The sequence below is a fragment of the Balaenoptera borealis genome, assembly GCF_965194805.1.
Source record: "Balaenoptera borealis genome assembly, chromosome: 14".
Classification (NCBI taxonomy): domain Eukaryota; kingdom Metazoa; phylum Chordata; class Mammalia; order Artiodactyla; family Balaenopteridae; genus Balaenoptera; species Balaenoptera borealis.
In genome coordinates this window covers 36,680,953-36,700,384 of record NC_138875.1, presented here as the reverse complement: position 1 = coordinate 36,700,384, position 19,432 = coordinate 36,680,953, and the positions used below count along the sequence as shown (strand labels likewise).

General features: G+C 39.3%; 1 long non-coding RNA gene across 1 annotated transcript in view; it reads right to left on the bottom strand.

The window, feature by feature from the left end:
- Nucleotides 1–2,605: 2,605 nt before the first annotated feature.
- LOC309610898 overlaps nt 2,606–19,432 on the bottom strand; it is a 71,671-nt gene continuing 54,844 nt past the window's right edge. The window contains exon 2 of the long non-coding RNA XR_014234216.1: nt 2,606–2,723. This is a non-coding gene — a long non-coding RNA (uncharacterized lncRNA). The remainder of the gene's footprint in view (nt 2,724–19,432) is intronic.

The following is a 19,432-nucleotide window of genomic DNA, read 5'->3' as shown; positions in this document are numbered from 1 at the left end:
AAAATAAAGGAAGAAGACTTAGCTTGTTCTGATGTTAAGCAAAGTTTACTTCATAGGAGGGTCCCAGAGCCTGAATCTTGAACAATAAGTAAGAGAAAGAGAAAAAAAAAGCGTTATAAAGCTATTCTGTAGCACAGAAAGGTGCATGAACAAAGGCAAAGAGGCTTGGCCAAGCACTGGGGAGTGTGTGTGTCTGTGTGTGTGTGCCCCTACAAGCAGTTCAGCAATACCAGTCATCTAGAGAGTATGGCAGTATAATGCATGTACGACAAGGGAGTGTGAAGAGAAAAAAAAAAAGAAAATTGTGGGAATTAGTGGGTGTGGTAAGAGACTCAGAAGGGAGACACAGAGAGAGAGAGAGAGGAGCCTGTGGATCTAGGAAATGAGCAAAAATCAGATTAAGAGAATCCTTGTGTGGGGTCCTTACTGCAGGTAAAGGGCCTCTCTCCCTTGAGACCAGAGGTAAAGAGAGATCACAGGTAGATAAACATTTAGTTGGAGAGCAGGGTTTTGAGGTCCATCCTGCCTAATGGCTCTACTCCATCTGTGAAGCTTGAAGGGCTCATCTGATGTAAGGGAGATTAGGGTACTTAGGGGTGAAAACCTTGAGTAGAAGGTCAAAGTTCTGGCATACTCACTAAAGACACCAGGAAAAAATTAAGGACAAATAAAAAAAACAACCAGCAATTAAAAATAACCAGGTGTACCTATAAGGGAAAATAATCTAAAAACAAACAAACAAACAAAAATATATATATATACTTATGTATGCCTGAATCACTTTGCTGTACACCTGAAAGTAATACAACATTGTAAATCAACTATACTTTGATTTAAAAAAAAAGAAGCAAAAATAAATAAATAAATAAATAAATAAATAAATAAATAAATAAATAAATAACCAGGAGTAAATAAACTATCAGGCAACATAAAGAGTTTATCTGAGATTGGATGCTATGTATGACTTTAGTGACAACAACAAGAAATGCTGGATCCTTTTCATCAACAATGTCTCATTCTCTGGCTAGGAGGAGAGAATGCCCATTGCAGTATTGATCTGTTTCCCCATCTCTCCAGGAGAAGTCCTCAGTTAGTGTCAGGCTATTTCCAGAAGAGAAGGTGGAGGGTATTAATAAGAATGACTCAGGGATCAATCTTGTCTTTCAAATTTGCAATTTTTATGGGAAAATCTGGGTGGGAGGCACGACAATGGGAAGCTGATTTCTAGAACAGACTAGGAAATCTTTGAAGTGGAGGATTTTATGAACTTGGAGAACTGGCCCAACAAGAGTGACTCTTAGGAAGGTATAAGGATGAGCTTATGTGACAAGTGCATATTGTAACATGAGGTTGCTGGAATTACTGATCTGACAATCTGACAGGAGTCTAGTAATAACACTAAATAGGCCTAATATTCAAACAGAACAGGAGGGAACACAACAGAAATCCTTTGATTCTGCCTCCTCTCCTGTAATCTGGCAGGATCTTATTAGATTTTTGTTTAATATATTTTTGTTGTCCCCCACCTTCCTACCACTCCAACATCACTTTGAAACAGCTTTGCTTTGCATCTCATAAAGCCCCCAGTAAGCAAAATTGTAGACTGTGAAGCTACACTCTATTTGGTATAAATAATCGAGGTTAGTGAAGATTTTACACATATTACCTAATTCCTGGAGGGAGGTCAGGAGAGACTGTTTCTTGCCGTGGTATATTTGCAGAAATTGTGGATTAGGGGGAAGTAAAGGAAACAAGACCCCAGACAAGGTAAAGAGCTAAGCATCAGAAGCCTCTATCCTACTGCCACTTTTGTTACAAAGGTTGCCATGGTACTAGAAAAGGACAGAACTTGTGGCAAACAGGAGAATGTACTGTATTATGAGAGATTTAAAAAAAAAAAATCTTTGCATATGTTTTTTTTTTTTTTCTCTCTGAGTCAGATTTGGTGAGAAAATTTCCTGACTCACATAATGTGTTGTATGCCATGTTAACAGTAACATCTTCCAAAATAACATACAGCAGGGTAGCCTCTGTCTTTCCTATTGAATCTTGGGACCCGTCGGGGACACAGCTATTGAGCTTCTGCGTGTAGTTTCTGGTGATAAAGATTTCTGATGTATAGGATTTCCACGTGATGACAAGGTCAACGATGGGGCCAGGGCATAGATAGTCAAAGTGGTTTAGAGAAAAAGGTCCCTGGGTTTTAAGTTGCACAACCACCTCTGCCCTTTGTTTCCAAATAAGTAATTTGTAGCTAATCACAATAAATACTGTAGCACCATTTGGATGTATCCTCTGAAGGAAAATTTCTGTTCTGCGCCAAATGCTGCAGCAATGAGGCTGTTCCTGCCAAAGTGAATTTTTCCTTTCTTTGTTCCTGTTGATAATCCTGACAATCTTTCGTATGTACACAGAGCTGAAAGCTTTAATAACCTCAATTTTATAGATTAGGTAACAGGCTCAGGGACAGAAAGAGCTTCCCCCAAAGTGTACAGGACCCCAGCCAGGCTGGAGCTGAAGTCTCTGTCTTCATATCCTGCTGCCTTCCTGCCTAGCCAGCTTGGTCCCTGGAATGAAGGCAAGTGTTTTCCAATAAGCTTATACGCACGTGTGTCCTCTGTGTACTCAGGCCTCGAGGACTTTTGTCATGGTCTAGAATCACCGGTCTTTAACAAGACACAGTCTCCAAGAGACTAAACTCCCCTTCTCTTCTTTCTTTCTTTCTTTTTTTTTTTTTTTTTTTTTTTTTAACACACTAGCACATCTGTGTGCCGAGAGGATGTGGTGTCCGGAGCTGCAGCATCCGACCCCAGAGGCCCTGCCAGATGCGTCTGTTTGGCTTGCTCTTCTGCTTGACCTGCACTCCCGGGGAGGCGCCGGGCTGTTTAGACGCCTTATCCTCTGGCAATCTGTTCCGGAACACAGACCAGAAGGGCTGCTGAGGGCTGCGCCAGTTTCAGAATCCTGCTGCCATCTAGGGATGAAATGCAAGTCTTGGCGCGTGCTGGCGCCCACCGAGCGCGCGGCCTGGGGCGGGGTGCACCCCGCGCCGCCGAGGACCCTTTGCCACCCGCCCAGTTTGCCGGACAGAAGCCGGGGGGCAGGTGGAAATGCAGACGAAAGCAGCTAGAGGGAAGAAGGAGAGCGAGAGTAAACAGCTGGGAGCGAGGGGCAGACACCTGCAAGGACAGCACCCAAGTGGGGAAGGAAAAGAATGGAAGGGTCCGTCAGCGAAAGCACTCGCCTTAATGAAGATCAGAGCGCGTGTTTAGGCAGCTTGTCCGCTGTCTGCCGCACGCGGCTGTCCAAGGAGGCCACAGCGTCCAGCTACTTTATTCCCATGTGTAATTGTCAAGGTTTGCTCTTGCAAAGGGGAGGGGGGTGGCCTTCAGTGAAGATTTTAAGAAAATCCGGAGAGAGGAGATTTAACTGTATGCATCATACCATGGTGTAAGCGCCTCTTTCTTCTACAAACAGAACAATGGGTCTTTCAAAGAAGCGAAGGGGACTAGAGGGGAAAGCAGGAGGGGCGCATGGGTCGGGGAAGGGAGGCTGTTGACTGGGAGGCCCTGCTGGGAGACTTCAAATCAAATTCTTTCTGAAAGGAAATGTTATTAAAAGTAACTTTAATCCTTCCAGCCAGACGGTTCATAAAAGCATACAATTAAGTCAAACAAATAACGAGAGCATTTTCTCCACTACCTGTTTCCCCTTCTGAGAGTAATTACTACAGGCTAGTCCTCTTTCATTCTGTGCAAACAGGAGTGCTTCGCTTCGCAGGTGCCAGGTTCTCTTTCACTCCCCTGCCTCTTCCTTCTCCACTGCCCCACCCCAAACCCGTTCAGCTTTTGGTGCCAACCAGCCTGTCTGCAGATCCAGCCAAGAACAAAGGGGTGAATTTCAATATTTCCTCTTTGTGCAAGGTTAATTGAAAATCAAAAAGTCACTTTTCAAATGTCATATTAAACCCGCCACTGCATCAATTTCCTCTTGGTTCCCATCTCCATAGGCAAGAGAAAAGTGTTTGGGGGGATGGCAGGGAGGCGGGGAAGGTAGGGACACAGTGAAGAAAAAGAGGAAGAAAGAAGTGAAAGGATTAAAAAGAAATCACAGATACACACAGACTTTGATTGCAGATATGCTAACGTGCACTGGAAAATTGTTTTCCAGTGTGTCCTCAGTCAAAGGCAGCCTTCCCATTTGATAGTGTTACTTGATATTCTAGAGACAGAATTGCATCCTAAACCTGGGGAGATTAGGCCTCCATGTTTTTATGTTTTAATAGATGGATCACAATATGATTGTCATAAATGCCACATTTTAAAATCTTAAAGGGTAATGTAATAACCTGACCATCTTCATTCCCCCTTCCCACTTTTATTCCCCTTTCAGACAGGTACACACACACACACACACACACACACACACACACACACACACTGTGCAAAAAAACACATCTTCATAGACCGGTCAGTTTTGTGTCACAGGGTATTTTGGAAGTTTGGGCTTTGAGCTGGAATTTAGTGACCCAGCATCATTAGCTTTGCTGCTGATCCAGTAACTGTTGTCCTTCTTTCTAGCTTTCCAGAGACTCAGTTTCCTCTCTATAAAATGGGGCATCAAATCTGCCTCCTAAAATCACTTGAGCAGACTACATGAGGTGCCACATGAACAGAACCAGCTCATATGAATTCTTTAACCAATTCTCAGGTTTCCGAGACCTGATCTTGTTCTTACTTTTTCCCGAGGTCTGCAGAATGGCCTCTGATTTCAGTCTTCATCATACCCAGTCTGTGTGTCTCCTACACGCCCTGCTGCTCTGCTCCATTCACTTACCAGTCCTCCCTGAAGGTATAATTCCTGTCACTGTTTCTGGAAAATACCCAGTATTTCCCTCTTGTGATGCACAAATAGTCTCCCTAAGGATCATACTAATCACAGAAGGCTTGCCTAGTGGGAATCATTTGATTTGCCTCAGACTGAGCTTTCTAATATACCTACAAATAAAGTTTTAGCTAGACAGGCAGGGTAAAGAGTCAGAATTGTGGACTAAATTCCTTCTAAGATAAGGCAACTGTATAAGGTCCATAAGCCTTCTTTCCTTTTCAATAATATTCCATTCTTGTGGTGATATCAGATGTGTCCACCAACCCAAAATGAAGGGAAGGTGAGAAGAAGATGGCGACTGTCTAAACTCACTAGAATGTATGTACAGAGGGAAGCACTCTACAACATTGACCATCTAGCTTGTGTCAAAATTCTAGTAGTGGGCTTCCCTGGTGGCGCAGTGGTTGAGAATCTGCCTGCCAATGCAGGGGACACGGGTTTGAGCCCTGGTCTGGGAAGATCCCACATGCCGCGGAGCAACTAGGCCCGTGCGCCACAACTACTGAGCCTGCGCGTCTGGAGCCTGTGCTCCGCAAAAAGAGAGGCCGCGATAATGAGAGGCCTGCGCACCGTGATGAAGAGTGGCCCCCACTTGCCGCAACTAGAGAAAGCCCTCGCACAGAAATGAAGACCCAACATAGCCATAAATAAATAAATAAATAAATAAACCCAAAGTTTAAAAAAAAAAAAAATTCTAGTAGTATTTTCTTCATTAGAAAGATTAAATAGAGAAATACTTTTTTACCTCTTGGATTTCTACCAACTCATACCTGTATAAATGCACTCTGTGTCCTGTTGGACCCTTTCTTAATTAAAGGTGTTAATTAAAATATTCCATCTACTATGTAACTTTTCTTAGCTTGTTCACATACAATGAACCACTTTTTTGGACAGCACTTGTTCCCATATAAACTTTTATGAGTGTAGGTAACAATTTTTTGCACATATTTGTTAAAATAGATGTCCTCTCCCCACTCTCTAAACTTCTTGAAACAACAATCATATCCCTCCTCTTTCTAACCCAGGAACTTAGGAGTAGATGTATAATAAATAATTGTTGGAATTTGAAGAATTATGAAAAAGAAAATGAATCTTGGGCTGTATCAGCATTGTATCTAGACAATTTTCAAAGCAATTTTATGATAGAAACCAACTTAATGGTTGTGTTGGGTCAGCAGAAATGCAGTCAGATGACTGGATGAATTAATACCTTTGAGAATTTGTAGATAGAGTCTAAGTTGACAAAACATGCATGTGCATCCCAAAATGTTCTTTTATCTGGTGAGGCTGTTTATTTAGCACAGGGTTACATTAAAAGTGTGTTGGCATGACCTACTGTTTTCTTAATCCACTTGGGTTTCTTAATCTTATCCAAAGCTCCCCTCCCCTAACACCACTCCCCAAAAGAGAGAGAGCAAGAGTGAGAGTGAGAGAGGGAGGGGGGATGGAAGGAAACAAGGAAAATAAAGAAATCAGCTATATTTAATTGATAAATCTACTCTTGAGTTGGAGTGGAATTCTGGCAAACAATTTGGACAGCTCTTAAGGGCATCTTTTAAATCCCTACCTTCAGATCATTGTCACGCTTAGGATAATATATTATTGTTTCTTAGTGCTAGTGTGTTATACTTCCAGAAACAGATTCTCCAGAATCTTTATAAGGGTCTTAGGAATGAAAATTGAAAATAAATTTATGGGAAGAATTTATTCACAGTGGTAGTAGTGGTATTGGAATCTATAGTTATGCATAATGAGGGAAAATATGAGAACTTGGTTTTAGTAAAACTGGACTCTTGCCCAGACATTTCCTATTATCTTCTATATAACCATGGGCAGGGAACTAAATCCCTCAGATATTCTTTTTTCTTTTCTTTTTCCCCCCTGGACAATGCCATGATAATCTTGATCTAATATATGGATTATGGTGAGAACCAAATGAGACGATATCTGTGAAATTGTTGTTAAAAGGTTATATGCACAATAGAACTAGAGGGTAGCATTTATACATACTATATTTTAGTAACTTATGTGAATATACTGAATGTTTACTGTATGATGACATTTTTTGGTATTCTGTGGCCACGAGCTTACCTGCAGTTGGCTTTAACCTCTTAAACAATAAAAAATGCTAGATTAGAGTTTGCCATTATTACAAATAATTTTTACTGTGTTCCAGTGGTGTACCCATAGGCTAAAATCTCAAAGAACCATTCTTGTGGAAAAGATGGATATAAACGCTGCAGCATCTGAAGGAAAGGGAGCCACAACGTAGATAGGATTTGCAGGACCCATCTCTCTGTTAATTTGCATTACACATTTTTTATTTCCTTCTCTTGCTCTCTTTTTTAAAAATCTCTGTGTCCTCCTTACTGCTAGAATTTTGTGAGATATTCAAAATGTGTGTTTAATCCATCCAAGTTTGTAGTCTCTAGTGTCAAAGCTTCTGCTTAATGCTGAGTTAATGCTCAGTCGTGCCAAAGCTTGAAGCTTTCAACGCAGCTCGAAAAGCAGCTGCGACACATCACTGATGCAGAGGCTTCGACTCCAGAGACTGCTGCCTGCATGGAGTAAATGCATCATTTTTTAAAGCTTTGTCAGTGCAATCTAAGAGCTGTGTGGAGTTTAATTGGGGATCTTTGAAAAAAATGTATATTTGAAACCATTTTACAAGAATTATCTGGGAGACTTCATTGAAACTTTGTCTTCTAAACATCTCACTGTCCCAGAACCAGGTCTGTCATTTTGGCCAGTTTCTGCTTTTGATCGGGTTGTGTTTCTTTCCTTCCCTCAGCCATCTTTCCCTTTTCAGTGAGCTGAGGAAAATAAATTTGATGAAGCAGACATTTTTCTCTGCCTGTGTCTTAGAATTATTGATCTTAGAAGGAAGAAGACCCTGTGTTATCCATTGCTACTTCAAGTATGGTCCATGGACCAATAACATCTGCATGTATTGGAAGCTTATTAGAAATGGAAATTATATGCTTAATCAGAGTCTCTGGGTATATGCTCAGGAATCTGTGTTTCAACTAGGCCTCTGGGTAATTTTTCTCAATACAAACATTAGAGAACCATTATTCTAGGCTACCTGGATTCAAAAATTCCTGATGTTGTACCCTTGGGAGATGGTCATACAGTCTCACTCAGAACATTTTAAGGTTGGGATACTCACTACATTTAAAACAACCTGTTCAGCTAATAAAAACAGTTAAAAGTCCTTTTCAAAATGTATTAAGCAGATATCTGCTTCTTTAGCATTTATTTGTTTTATTCTTCAATGCTTGGCATATTGTAGGCAGTCAATATACTTGCATTAAAAGGAAGAAAATATTGATCTTAGTTTTGCCTTCTAGATATACCCATCTAATCCAATTAATCCATATAATCCTTGTTCCCATCCTCTGCAGCCCATCACATATGTGAAAACTGCTAAGATGTCCTAGTCGTCTCTTCTTTAGGTTAACCATGGCTGGAGTTCTAACTTCCTCCTAAGAAGACACTGAACTAGGCTCATGCATTCCCTGCTGACTCACCTCTGGATCTGGGCTCTTTCTATGCTCAGAACAATGAAAATCTCAGGACCTTTATATATCATCTGAAAATAAAGCAGATTTCCCTGTCTCGTACAAGTGCAAATAATTTTTAAAAAACTTAAATTTTTAATTTAAATCTGTTAAAATTAATATCATTAATTCTGTTATGTTGAACTTTTGCTATTTTATTATTTCTTTGTTCACAGTATTCCTCTTGTATTTTAGAGATATAAAAATAATCGGTGAAAAATAATAAATGCTTCTTTTATTTTTTTTAAACATCTTTATTGGAGTATAATTGCTTTATAATGGTGTGTTAGTTTCTGCTTTATAACAAAGTGAATCAGTTATACATATACATATGTTCCCATATATCTTCCCTCTTCCGTCTCCCTCCCTCCCACACTCCCTATCCCACCCCTCTAGGTGGTCACAAAGCTCCGAGCTGATCTCCCTGTGCTATGCGGCTGCTTCCCACTAGCTATCTATTTTACATTTGGTAGTGTATATATGTCCATGCCACTCTCTCACCCTCTCACAACTTACCCAACCCCCTCCCCATATCCTCAAGTCCATTCTCTAGTAGGTCTGTGTCTTTATTCCTGTCTTGCCACTAGGTTATTCATGACCTTTTTTTTTTTTTTTTTTCCTTAGATTCCATATATATGTGTTAGCATACTGTATTTGTTTTTCTCTTTCTGACTTACTTCACTCTGTATGGCAGACTCTAACTCCATCCACCTCACTACAAATACCTCCATTTCATTTCTTTTTATACCTGAGTAATATTCCATTGTATATATGTGCCACATCTTCTTTATCCATTCATCCGATGATGGACACTTAGATTGCTTCCATGTCCTGGCTATTGCAAATAGAGCTGCAATGAAGATTTTGGTACATGACTCTTTTTTTTTTTTTAATTTTTTTTTAAACATCTTCATTGAAGTATAATTGCTTTACAATGGTGTGTTAGTTTCTGCTTTATAACAAAGTGAATCAGTTATACATATACATATGTTCCCATATCTCTTCCCTCTTGCATCTCCCTCCCTCCCACCCTCCCTATCCCACCCCTCTAGGTGGTCACAAAGCACCAAGCTGATCGCCCTGTGCTATGCGGCTGCTTCCCACTAGCTATTTTACATTTGGTAGTGTATATATGTCCATGACACTCTCTCACCCTGTCACAACTTACCCAACCCCCTCCCCATATCCTCAAGTCCATCCTCTAGTAGGTCTGTGTCTTTATTCCCGTCGTGCCACTAGGTTTTTCATGACCTTTTTTTTTTTTTCTCCTTAGATTCCATACATATGTGTTAGCATACTGTATTTGTTTTTCTCTTTCTGACTTACTTCACTCTGTATGACAGACTCTAACTCCATCCACCTCATTACAAATACCTCCATTTCATTTCTTTTTATGGCTGAGTAATATTCCATTGTATATATGTGCCACATCTTCTTTATCCATTCATCTGTCGATGGACATTTAGGTTGCTTCCATGTCCTGGCTATTGTGAATAGAGCTGCAATGAACATTTTGGTACATGACTCTTTTTGAATTATGGTTGTCTCAGGGTATATGCCCAATAATGGAATTGCTGGGTCGTATGGTAGTTCTATTTTTAGTTTTTTAAGGAACCTCCATACTGTTCTCCATAGTGGCTGTATCAATTTACATTCCCACCAACAGTGCAAGAGGGTTCCCTTTTCTCCACACCCTCTCCAGCATTTATTGTTTCTAGATTTTTTGATGATGGCCATTCTGACCGGTGTGAGATGATACCTCATTGTAGTTTTGACCTGAATTTCTCTAATGATAAATGATGTTGAGCATTCTTTCATGTGTCTGTTGGCAATCTGTATATCTTCTTTGGAGAAATGTCTATTTAGGTCTTCTGCCCGTTTTTGGATTGGGATGTTTGTTTTTTTTTGTTATTGAGCTGCATGAGCTGCTTGTAAATCTTGGAGATTAATCCTTTGTCAGTTGCTTCATTTGCAAATATTTTCTCCCATTCTGAGGGTTGTCTTTTGGTCTTGTTTATGGTTTCTTTTGCTGTGCAAAAGCATTTAAGTTTCATTAGGTCCCATTTGTTTATTTGTGTTCTTATTTCCATTTCTCTAGGAGCTGGGTCAAAAAGGATCTTGCTGTGATTTATGTCATAGAGTGTTCTGCCTATGTTTTCCTCTAAGAGTTTGATAGTGTCTGGCCTTACACTTAGGTCTTTAATCCATTTTGAGTTTATTTGTGGGTATGGTGTCAAGGACTGTTCTAATTTCATACTTTTACATGTACCTGTCCAATTTTCCCAGCACCACTTATTGAAGAGGCTGTCTTTTCTCCACTGTATATGCTTGCCTCCTTTATAAAAGATAAGGTGACCATATGTGCATGGGTTTATCTCTGGGCTTTCTATCCTGTTCCATTGATCTATGTTTCTGTTTTTGTGCCAGTACTAAACTGTCTTGATTAATGTAGCTTTGTATTATAGTCTGAAGTCAGGGAACCTGACTCCTCCAGCTCCATTTTTCGTTCTCAAGATTGCTTTGGCTATTTGGGGTCTCTTGTGTTTCCATACAAATTGTGAAATTTTTTGTTCTAGTTCTGTGAAAAATGCCAGTGGTAGTTTGATAGGGATTGCATTGAATCTGTAGATTGCTTTGGGTAGGAGAGTCATTTTCACAATGTTGATTCTTCCAATCCAAGAACATGGTATATCTCTCCATCTATTTGTATCATCTTTAATTTCTTTCATCAGTGTCTTATAATTTTCTGCATACAGGTCTTTTGTCTCCTTAGGTAGGTTTATTCCTAGATATTTTATTCTTTTTGTTGCAATGGTAAACGGGAGTGTTTTCTTAAATTCACTTTCAGATTTTTCATCATTAGTGTATAGGAATGCAAGAGATTTCTGTGCATTAATTTTGTATCCTGCTACTTTACCAAATTCATTGATTAGTTCTAGTAGTTTTCTTGTAGCATCTTTAGGATTCTCTATGTATAGTATCATGTCATCTGCAAACAGTGACAGCTTTACTTCTTCTTTTCGGATTTGGATTCCCTTTATTTCTTTTTCTTCTCTGATTGCTGTGGCTAACACTTCCAAAACTATGTTGAATAATAGTGGTGAGAGTGGGCAATCTTGTCTTGTTCCTGATCTTAGTGGAAATGGTTTCAGTTTTTCACCATTGAGGACAATGTTGGCTGTGGGTTTGTCATATATGGCCTTTATTATGTTGAGGAAAGTTCCCTCTATGCCTACATTCTGCAGGGCTTTTATCATAAATGGGTGTTGAATTTTGTTGAAAGCTTTCTCTGCATCTATTGAGATGATCATATGGTTTTCTCCTACAATTTGTTAATATGATGTATCACATTGATTGATTTGCGTATATTGAAGAATCCTTGCATTTCTGGAATAAACCCCACTTAATCATGGTGTATGGTCCTTTGAATGTGCTGTTGGATTCTGTTTCCTAGTATTTTGTTGAGGATTTTTGCATCTATGTTCATCAGTGATATTGGCCTGTAGTGTTCTTTCTTTGTGACATCTTTGTCTGGTTTTGGTATCAGGGTGATCGTGGCCTCGTAGAATGAGTTGAGGAGTGTTCCTCCCTCTGCAATATTTTGGAAGAATTTGAGAAGGATAGGTGTTAGCGCTTCTCTAAATGTTTGATAGAATTAGCCTGTGAAGCCATCAGGTCCTGGGCTTTTTTTTGTTGGAAGATTTTTAAGCACAGTTTCAATTTCAGTGCTTGTGATTGGTCTGTTCATATTTTCTATTTCTTCCTGGTTCAGTCTCAGCAGGTTGTGCATTTCTAAGAATTTGTCCATTTCTTCCAGGTTGTCCATTTTATTGGCATAGAGTTGCTTGTAGTAATCTCTCATGATCCTTTGTATTTCTGCAGTGTCAGTTGTTACTTCTCCTTTTTCATTTCTAATTCTATTGATTTGAGTCTTCTCCCTTTTTTTCTTGATGAGTCTAGCTAATGGTTTATCAATTTTGTTTATCTTCTCAAAGAACCAGCTTTTAGTTTTATTGATCTTCATTATTGTCTCCTTCATTTCTTTTTCATTTATTTCTGATCTGATCTTTATGATTTCTTTCCTTCTGCTAGCTTTGGGGTTTTTTTGTTCTTCTTTCTCTAATTGCTTTAGGTGCAAGGTTAAGTTGTTTATTCGAGATGTTTCCTTTTTCTTGATGTAGGCTTGTATTGCTATATACTTCCCTCTTAGAACAGCTTTTGCTGCATCCCATAGGTTTTGGGTCGTCGTGTCTCCATTGTCATTTGTTTCTAGGTATTTTTTGATTTCCCCTTTGATTTCTTCAGTGATCACTTCATTATTAAGTAATGTATTGTGTAGCCTCCCTGTGTTTGTATTTTTTACAGATCTTTTCCTGTAATTGAAATCTAGTCTCATAGCGTTGTGGTTGGAAAAGATAATTGATACGATTTCAATTTTCTTAAATTTACCAAGGCTTGATTTGTGACCCAAGATATGATCTATCCTGGAGAATGTTCCATGAGCACTTGAGAAAAATGTGTGTTCTGTTGTTTTTGGGTGGAATGTCCTATAAATATCAATTAAGTCCATCTTGTTTAATGTATCATTTAAAGCTTGTGTTTCCTTATTTATTTTCATTTTGGATGATGTGTCCATTGGTGAAAGTGGGATGTTAAAGTGCCCTACTGTGATTGTGTTGCTGTCGATTTCCCCTTTTATGGCTGTTAGTATTTGCCTTATGCATTGAGCTGCTTCTATGTTGGGTGCCTGAATATTTACAATTGTTATACCTTCCTCTTGGATCGATCCCTTGATCATTATATAGTGTCCTTCTTTGTCTCTTGTAATACTCTTCATTTTAAAGTCTATTTTGTCTGATATGAGAATTGCTACTCCAGCTTTCTTTTGGTTCCCAGTTTCATGGAATATCTTTTTCCATCCCCTCACTTTCAGTGTGTATGTGTCTCTAGGTCTGAAGTGGGTCTCTTGTAGACAGCATATATATGGGTCTTGTTTTTGTATCCATTCAGCCGGTCTGTGTCTTTTAGGTGGGAGCATTTAATCCATTTACATTTAAGGTAATTATCGATATGCATGTTCCTTTTCCCATTTTCTTAAATGTTTTGGGTTTGTTATTGTAGGTGTTTTCCTTCTCTTGTGTTTCTTGCCTAGAGAAGTTCCTTTGGCATTTGTTGTAAAGCTGGTTTGGTGGTGCTGAACTCTCTCAGCTTTTGCTTGTCTGTAAAGGTTTTAATTTGTCCATCAAATCTGAATGAGATCCTTGCTGGTTAGGGTAACCTTGGTTGTAGGTTTTTCTCCTTCATCACTTTAAGTATATCCTGCCACTCCCTTCTGGCTTGCAGAGTTTCTGCTGAAAGATCAGCTGTTAGCCTTATGGGGATTCCCTTGTGTTTTATTTGTTGTTTTTCCCTTGCTACTTTTAATATGTTTTCTTGATATTTAATTTTTGATAGTTTGATTAATATGTGTCTTGGCCTGTTTCTCCTTGGATTTATCCTGTATGGGACTCTCTGTGCTTCCAGGACTTGATTAACTATTTCCTTTCCCATATTAGGGAAGTTTTCTACTATAATCTCTTCAAATATTTTCTCAGTCCCTTTCTTTTTCTCTTCTTCTTCTGGGACCCCTACAATTCGAATGTTGTTGCATTTAATGTTGTCCCAGAGGTCTCTGAGACTGTCCTCAGTTCTTTTCATTCTTTTTTCTTTATTCTGCTCTGCAGTAGTTATTTCCACTATTTTATCTTCCAGGTCACTTATCCGTTCTTCTTCCTCAGGTATTCTGCTATTGATCCCGTCTAGAGTATTTTTAATTTCATTTATTGTGTTTTTCATCGTTGCTTGGTTCCTCTTTAGTTCTTCTACGTCCTTGTTAAATGTTTCTTGCATTTTGTCTATTCTATTTCCAAGATTTTGGATCATCTTTACTATCATTATTCTGAATTATTTTTCAAGTAGACTGCCTATTTCCTCTTCATTTGTTAGGTCTGGTGTGTTTTGACCCTGCTCCTTCATCTGCTGTGTGTTTTTCTGTCTTCTCATTTTGCTTATCTTACTGTGTTTGGGCTCTCCTTTTCACAGGCTGCAGGTTCGTAGTTCCCGTTGTTTTTGGTATCTGTTCCCAGTGGCTAAGGTTGGTTCAGTGGGTTGTGTAGGCTTCCTGTTGGAGGGGACTAGTGCCTGTGTTCTGGTGGATGAGGCTGGATCTTGTCTTTCTGGTGGGCACGTCCACATCTGGTGGTGTGTTTTGCAGTGTCTGTGGCCTTATTATGATTTTAGGCAGCCTCTCTGCTAATGGATGGGGCTGTGTTCCTGTCTTGCTAGTTGTTTGGCATAGCGTGTCCAGCACTGTAGCTTGCTGGTCATTGAGTGAAGCTGGGTCTTGCTGTTGAGATGGAGATCTGTGAGGGATTTTCGCTGTTTGGTATTACGTGGAGCTGGGAAGTCTCTTGCAGACCAGTGTCCTGAAGTTGGCTTTCCCACCTCAGAGGCACAGCCCTGATGCCTGGCTGGAGCACCAAGAGCCTTTCTTCCATACGGCTCAGAATAAAAGGGAGAAAAAAAAGAAAGAAAGAGAGAACGAGGATAAAATAAAATAAAATAAAGCTATTACAATAAAAAATAAGAAAAATAATTATTAAGAAAAAATTTTTTAATTGTTTAAAATAAATTTATTTTTTATAATAAAAAAATAATAAAAAAATTATTAAGAAAAAAATTTATTAAGAAAAAATATTTTTAATTTTTTAAAATAAAAAATATGAAAAAACTTATTAAGAAAAATGTTTTTTTAACTTTTAAAAATAGAGAATAAGTAAAAAAATTTTAAGAAAACATTTATTAAGAAAAACAATTTTTTAAGGAGAAAAGAAAACAAAAAACAGACAGACCGAATCCTAGGACAAATGGTGAAAGCAAAGCTATACAGACAAAATCTCACCCAGAAGCATACACATATACACTCACAAAAAAAGGAAAAGGGGAAAAATTAATATATCCTGCTCCCAAAGTCCACCTCCTGAATTTGGGATGATTCGTTGTCTATTCAGGTATTCAACAGATGCAGGTACATCAAGTTGTTTGTGGAGCTTTAATCCACTGCTTCTGAGGCTGCTGTGAGAAATTTCCCTTTCTCTTCTTTGTTCGTACAGCTCCTGGGGTTCAGCTTTGGATCTGGCGCCGCCTCTGCATGTAGGTCGCCTGAGGACGTCTGTTCTTCGCTCAGAGAAGACAGGGTTAAAGCAGCAACTGATTCGGGGGCTCTGGCTCACTCAGGCTGGGGGGAGGGAAGGGTACGGATGCGGGGCGAGCCTGCGGCGGCAGAGCCTGGTGTGACGTTGCACCTGCCTGAGGCACGCTGTGCGTTCTTTCGGGGAAGTTGTCCCCAGATCACGGGAGCCTGTCAGTGGCGGGCTGCACCGGCTCCCAGGAGGGGCGGTGTGGATAGTGACCTGTGCTCGCACACAGGCTTCTTGGTGGTGGCAGCAGCAGCCTTAGCATCTCATGCCCGTCTCTGGGGTCCGTGCTGATAGCCGCGGCTTGCGCCCGTCTCTGGAGCTCATTTAGGCGGCGCTCTGACTCCCCTCTCCTTGTGCACCATGAAACAAAGAGGCAAGAAAGTCTCTTGCCTCTTCAGCAGCTGCAGACTTTTTCCCGGACTCCCTCCCGGCTAGCTGTGGTGCGCTAACCCCTTCAGGCTGTGTTCACGCAGCCAACCCCAGTCCTCTCCCTGCGATGCAACTGAAGCCCGACCCTCAGCTCCCAGCCCTCTGTCCGCCCCGGCAGGTGAGCAGAGAAGCCTCTCGGGCTGGTGAGTGCTGCTCAGCACCGATCCTCCGTGTGGGAATCTCACTGCTTTGCCCTCCGCACCCCTGTGGCTGTGCTCTCCTCCGTGGCTCCGAAGCTTCCCCCCTCTGCCACCCGCAGTCTCCGTCTGCAAAGAGGCTTCCTAGTGTGTGGAAACCTTTCCTCCTTCACAGCTCCCTCCCACTGGTGCAGGTCCCATCCCTATTCTTGTGTCTCTGTTATTTCTTTTTTCTTTTGCCCTACCCAAGTGTGTGGGGAGTTTCTTGCCTTTTGGGAGGTCTGACATCTTCTGCCAGCGTTCAGTGGGTGTTCTGTAGGAGCAGTTCCACGTGTAGATGTATTTCTGATGTATCTGTGGGAAGGAAGGTGATCTCCACGTCTTACTCTTCCTCCATCTTGCCCAGACCCCCTAATAAATGCTTCTTAAAGAAAAACTTTAAGAATGCATAAGAGAGTTCTAAATACCAGTGATTACACAACCCAGAAGAAATAGCAGCTAGTATTTCCCTCTCTCCACCTCACCTGTTCTATATATACAGAAAAGAGTTGTTAGGTTTATGTGAGCAGATGAAGCAAGAATTAGGTTAATTTAAAATATATAATATTTTAATATATATTTTGAAATATGTGTAATTTATAAATTTAAGATTATATTCTAAATAATTTTATTATCCATTTTTAAAATTAACTCTTTACCATGAACATTTTCTTACACCCATAAATATTCACAAAACATTGTAACTCTTAGTGACTGCAGAATATAAGGTACATGTACCATAATGATTTTAATGCCTTTTCTATTATGTGACTGTTATGGATTGAATTGTTTCCCCTCTAAATTCATATGTTGAAGTTCTAACCAATATCTCAGAATATGACTATATTTGGAGATAGGATCATTAAAGAGATAATTAAGTTATAATTACCTTTTTAAAGATCATTAGGGTGATCAGGTCATTAGGGTAGGACTTAGTGCAATATGACTGGCATCCTTAAAAGAGATTAGGACACAGAGGCACACAGAAGGAAGGCCATATGAAGACACAGGAAGAAGATGGCCATCTACTAACTTACATACTTATAAGTTAGTTAGTACTTAAGTACTTAACTTAAGAACTTAAGTACTTAAGTTACCAGGCTGCTTCCCCCCACCTCCCAGGGGCTTTATGGCTCCATAAAGTCAATCTTAGTTCCTGTCTGAGTCTATGTAACCAATATTTTCAACTGTGCTCTGTTACAAGGAGAACAGATTCTTAGTTAACTTCTGTAAATAATTATTGAATATATTGCCATAAAAATAATAATAGGCACTAAGAGTTTCTAAATTCTGGAGGGATCAGGTAGGGAGAAAAAGATAAATGTTTTAATTTTGCTTTCAAAGGTATAATTTACCAAATTGCTATAAGTCATAATTGGCTTAAGAGAAAAGAGAAAAAATTCCCCTAAGACTTGGGAAAAGAAAGATTAAAAAGCCAGTAATATTTCAGACAAGAAGTCATAAAAATTATAATCATATTCATCAGTTCATTCAGTCCTATGTAATTAATTATTGTTGATCTTTTGTAAGTAATTTTACAAAGTCATCAGTTTTTCCATTAGTGTTCTATAATTTCTTATCCAGTTCAGTAGTCTGGTCTGAAAGTTATCAGAAACCTGTATTTGGCAAAAAGTCCTTCTCTGAATCTTCTTGAAGATAAAGCATTTCTGTAAAAGCATCAGAGTAAAACAAAAACTGTCTATAAATGACAAAAGACTGAAAATGCATGTTTAAAGATTTGATTACAATGCAATTGACAAAGATATTTGGTTATTTCTGTAATACAGCATTTGAGGATAACTAGAATTATGACATAACATTTTATCAGGACATATCAAATTTTTAGGAATTTCATATAATTTTAGAACACATATTAATAACATTCATCCACATAATATAACCTAAGAAGTTTTATTATCAACTATTTGACAAGGCTCCCATGAAATTTAACATGCCAAATAAGACTAATTAGTTTAATATCTCTCTTTGAGATTTTTCAGTGGCCTTCTGAAAAGTCCCAAAGTGAGCTAGATACCAAAATAATTTATTTAGCATTGGATTTGGGAAAGTTTGTCAAAGATATCAAAAGACTTTAAAATACTTGGTCAGAGGAGGTGCCTACAAGAAGGCAGAGGAGTAAGAGGTGGAGATTACCTTCCTACCCACAAATACATGAAAACTACATCTACATGTGGAACAACTCCTACAGAACACCTACTGAATGCTGGCAGAAGACCACAGACTTCCCAAAAGGCAAGAAATTCCCTGTGTACAAGGACACCCTCAGGTGACCTACAAGCAGAGGCAGGGCCAAATCCAAAGCTGAATGCCAGGAGGTGTGCAAACAAAGAAAAGAAAGGGAAATTTCTCCCAGCAGCCTCAGGAGCAGTGGATTAAATCTCCACAATCAACTTGATGTAACCTGCATCTCTGGAATACCTGAATAGACAATGAATCATCCCAAAACTGAGGCGGTGGACTTTGGGAGTAACTGTAGATTTGGGGTTTGCTTTATGCATGTAATTTGTTTCTGGTTTTATGTTTATCTTAGTTTAGTATTTAGAGCTTATTATCGTTGGTAGATTTGTTTACTGATTTGGTTGTTCTCTTCCTTTCTTTTTAATATATATATATATATATTCCTTTTTTTCTTTTTGTGAGTGTGTATGTGTATGCTTCTTTGTGTGACTTTGTCTGTACAGCTTTGTTTTTCCCATTTGTCCCAGGGTTCTGTCTGCCTGTTTTTTTTTTTTTTTTTTTTTTTTTTTGTAGTGTAGTTTTATCACTTGTTATCACTGGTGGATTTCTTTTTAGTTTGCTTGCTCCCTTTCTTTCTTTCTTTCTTTCTTATTACATTTTTATTTTTTATCTTTAATAATTTTTTTATTATAATAATTTCATTTTTTCTTTCTTTCTTTTCTTTTCTCCCTTTTCTTCTGAGCTCCATGTCTGACAGGGCCTTAGTGCCCTGGTCGGGTGTCAGCCCTGAGCCTCTGAGGTGGGAGAGCAAAGTTCAGGACACTGGTCCACCAGAGACCTCCCAGCCCCACATATATCAATTGGTGAGAGTTCTCCCAGCGATCTCCATCTCAACGCTAAGACTCAGTTCCACTCAATGACCAACAAGCTACAATGCTGGACA